This window comes from Triticum dicoccoides, chromosome 3B (assembly GCF_002162155.2).
Source record: "Triticum dicoccoides isolate Atlit2015 ecotype Zavitan chromosome 3B, WEW_v2.0, whole genome shotgun sequence".
NCBI classification, from domain to species: Eukaryota; Viridiplantae; Streptophyta; class Magnoliopsida; order Poales; family Poaceae; genus Triticum; species Triticum dicoccoides.
In genome coordinates, this window is record NC_041385.1 from 832,619,404 (window position 1) to 832,624,218 (window position 4,815).

Here is a 4,815-nt window from a genome sequence, read left to right on the forward strand (position 1 = left end):
AGTAGCTTTTTTTCCAAAACATGCAACTATGGCACAAGAACTATATAGTGTGCCAATAACTTTGAAAGATGGTCGCTGGATGAAGCTAATCCGACAGTGCAGAGATAGGCAAATCCGAGCACTACTGGCCGTTGGATATCATCAACATTCCACCAGATCTGCCACATGTACAATTTAGAAGACTCCATGGTTGAACTTAAGCATAATGCACAAACCTCAAAACACAAGCACTTCTCCTTTGTTCTAGAATCTTCTGTATCATAATTGATTATTTTTTTCTAAATGAATTGCCATTATTTGTTTTTTACTTTATGATTTATAATGCACAACCCCATGAATCTTAACATTTTTATAAAACTAATTGATTTTGAATGAGATGAACTATAAGAACTAAACGGACATATACATCATGCATATATGACTCAAAGCTTTACATGCTATAGTGTGTATTTATTCATAATTTGGTTTCGAAATCTCATGCGTTCAATACATGTGTACCTTACTAGTTTGGAGTAGAGTAGCAAATTTCACGTGGCCCCGGGTATATCAAAATGTAGGGCCCATGCATCATTGCCTTTCGGTCGAACCTACGTCCACAATTGTTTGTATGTACTATATCTCCACTTGTCCCCGAACCCAAAATGCTGCCTCGTTCCCGTAAAACCAAGCGGCCCACACATATTTAAGGCGTCGACTCGAACCTGTTTACTACGACGTGGCCCTGCACGCCGTAGTACTCCTACAAACCCTACTGCCGCACTCATCATCAGTTTTCTTCAGGTGGACGAGGGAGAAGCCGATTTGTAGTGGAGGCGCTTTCAAAAAAAAGGATCTGTAGTGGAGACCCCTACCCTAGGGTGCCCTAGGTAGCTGCCACACGCATCATTGTTTTCTCTTTTCTTTATGCCCTTGCGCCCTAGAGTGAAATGATGGTTGCTTCGTCCGTCCAGCTTAATGCGGGAAAGGTGGGGCTTTGTGATTTGACCCCTCATCGCTCATTTTCTAGTACTGCGGCGCTACGACCGGGGTGCCTCCAATTCCAACCGCTGCTCTGAACTGTAATTTGGTGCATTGCACGTGGAACAAGACGGCGGATGAGCCACATGTCGGCCAAAGGGGTCCTGTTAAGTGTGTCGCCATTTCGTGTGCGGACTGACCCTGTTTGAGTTGCTGCGCCAACACGACAGGAGCATCCTACCACTTGGTTTTGCTCCTTGGTGAATCCCGACTATATTGATCTAAAAAGATACATGCTGAACTACCCTCTCCGTCTCGGTTTTTTATTTTTAGGCGTCTCGGTTTATAGGGCCTGCACGTAGCTCTAGGTCATCCATTTGACTAACTAAATATGAGTTACTATGTCACAAAAAGTATATCATTGCACTACAAGAATTGTGTCAACTTGTGACCACCACTATTGGTCACTGAAAGGTCACTGTTTTCAATTTATGACCTTTTTGTGACCAAAAACATAAGGTCAAAAGCTGAGGGTCGTTAACTGACTATAGCGACCTTCTCTGTGAGAAGGTCGTAGACGTTTACGACCAAAATATTCCTACTGTGGCGTTTTGGTCACTAGCAACCTCCCCAGGCCACGTAGGCATCCAGCGTGGCAAGATGATGTGGCATAAGATTCAGCCCAGTCCAATTCAGTTTTCTACATGGGCCTAGCCCAACAATTCGGCCTTTTTAATGTATTTTTTTCTTGTTAATTTTTGCTAGCTACATGGGCTTGGGCCATTAATTCGGCCTTTTTTGCTTTCTGAGGTGCAGCCTTTTCACATTCTACATATTTTTTATTTTCGGGTTTTCTTTTTTTTGTTACATTCAAATTTCAGATTATTGTAGTCAACTGGATGCTCATTGTCAGATTCTTCACTAGGTCCCAGACATCAGGTTTTAATTTTTCACAACTTGTAACTCAATGATATACTAATCAGAGAACACATTTTAAATATATACAAATAACAACCAAATCACCGATGTATCAATCAAGTTTATTACATTCCACCAATCACAATATAACCATACAATATTACACCAATCACAATATAGCCCTCTACAGATAAAACAATCAACAAGTACAGGCACATCTCCAACACCTTAGCGCCTTCAACCTGCAAAACATCACATCTAGCCACATATTAACGATCAAATCAATTCACCCCTTGACGCCCTGGTAGGTGACGACGATGTGGTAGTGGTGGAAGCCGCCGCCGAGGCCAATGGCGCCTGCGGTGTCCTCGTCGTCATCGAAGGCGATGACGACGTACGGGTTAGCGTCGAAGCAAGTGCGCTGCAGGCCACATCATCATATTTGAGCATTAATATTTCCGTATTACTACAGAGGAACTACAACACTAGGAGTACACAGCAACTAGTAGCAGAACACCAATATCATCAGCAACATGAGTATAAGAAGCATCTTGCTTTACTGGGATAAAGTGACACAGCAGAATTACTAGGATACAGTGACACATCAGCAATAAGATAACATATTATGTGCTACAGGCTGACATTTCAAAAGTGGCACATTTGATATGCTAAGGACTTGTTGATCTAATCCAGGTTTTGTTTTACAAATTAGTCTTGCTGTAAATTTAGCTAGTGTTCAAGTTATAAACAGTTTCTTTTTACTTTCCATCTTTGTTTCTTCTCCGTGACATTTAGTAGCACATAGGAATATATCCTGATGTGCCTATGCATTGCAAGATCCAAACCAATACTAAATATTATTGCAAACCTAACATACTTGAACAACTTGGTCAGGGAAAGAACAGACCTGATGAGCTCTGAAGTTGAACGAATGGTGAACGAGCCCAGCCATGGCCACCTTCTTGGTCTTGTCCAAAAACAGAATAATCCATGATTAGATGATTGAAATAGCTCAAGAAACAAGAACACAGAGCGTGCAGTGTATGGTTAAGAGGAGAAGGGGGCATACTGGGCTGACCTTGTTGGCGTGCTTCTTACCGCGCACGAGTCCATGGCGCGGGGGCGGGGTAAGGCTCCTCGATGCTGGCGCTGGAGGCAATGCTGCTGCCCTGCTCGCCAGCATAGCCGCTGCTGCTGGGGCTGGGCTCTGCACTAAGTTGGGAGTAAACAAAACAACGTCAACAAATGCATCCAGGGAGTTGCCAACATCATGTGTTAAATAAAATGAAGGTGAAGTGCTCCACACCACTGACTTATCTATAGATGCAGATTTGTACCAGCTGACATGATGCATACAACTAATCTACAAATGGCTAGCTGTTATGATAGGCTAATCTGCAACAACTAATCTATGCCATATCTATGCCATATCTTTACAACCAACCATTCATTCCAGCAATATATTACAACCATGTCAAGCAAGCAAACATTTTACTTCTGAAGATAGGAAACCCAGATCAGCTTAAATAAAGGGTACACCAACCGTGTGACCACAAGCTTGACTTGGTTATGCATACTGCAAAAACAAAGGGCATTTGATTAGGCGAAGGAAAATAGCAGTTTAAATCAGCTAATTATATTCTGTAGCACATAATTCAGTTAACAAAATCACATCTGAACTCCGATGCTCTGTCTCTGGCAATTAACTCCAGTTTCCATCCTATCTCAAGCATCATTCAAAAATATTTTTTAATGAACACAATTGTTATAAATACCTCTTACAATGGATACCACAAACCTGTATCCATATTGTTCGATCCTAGGAGAACTGGCTACGATTGACAACATAAAAAAATGAAACATGTAGGACACAAACACACGCACACAGACAGACACATAAATGTGTAATCAGAATCAACTATCCTATACCACTGGATAGTCCAGCCCCTGCCCGCTTCTTAAAAACTGGTTATATCAAGTGCTAAGTTGTCTAGAAATTCTGGATTAAGATGAACAAGACAAAAGACTATCTACCCCAGCATTAGCACCAGGTCCAGAAAACAGCACCCCACCCCAGCAGGCGCAGAAATTTCTGTTTGCATTATATCTCCAACAGCAACGGGGTGCCGCCCAACCAATGCAGCATTGTGCAGATGCAAGTGAGGCCAGACGTAAGCGCACAAGAGCAGACCTGCATGCTTTAAGAATTACTTGATGTACGCATGCAGATGCAAAGTTTGAATTACTTGATTTAAGAATTCATTAAGTGACTTTGGCATAGAAATAACAGGGAACCGGCCATAGAGATACACCACGGAAATAGACATGTTTCTAGAAAGGCAGAACAAAGTTAGATATGTGGACAATCATCTCTGAAAAGAGATTGTACATGGTACATAAACGATAAAACAGGGGTGCAAATTAACAGAGTTGAACTAGTTGTAGAAATTCGGACCATACAAAGTTACAAACTAACGAACAAAGCAAACAGGCTGAATTCGGCATGAGAATTAGTGGTTCTGGGCACTAGCTGACCTCCTCATCATCAGCTTGGGGTTGGGAGACAGGGGGGCTTGGGAGGGGGTGTTACCGAGCGAGGTGCACTGCGTGATGACGACGACCTCCTCCCGCGAGACGCCGGCGGCCGCCGCCAGGTCCCCCACCGCGCGGAGCGGCAGGGCCAGCTCGTCCGTCACCGCGAGCGCCGCCACGGCCTTGGACGCCATGGACCCGGACCTGATCGAATCGCCTGCAACCCTGCGTGAGGAAGAAAATGGCGCGCGTTAGGGAAGGGAAGGGAAAGGAGGAAGAGCAGATCGAAGAGGGGGTGGGGGTGACCTTGATGGCAGAGCAAGTTCATGGACGACGCCTGGCCTCTCCTTCCTGATTTGAGGAGGGGAGGAAGACGGGTCATGGCGTCTGGGGCATGCGTCCGCACCG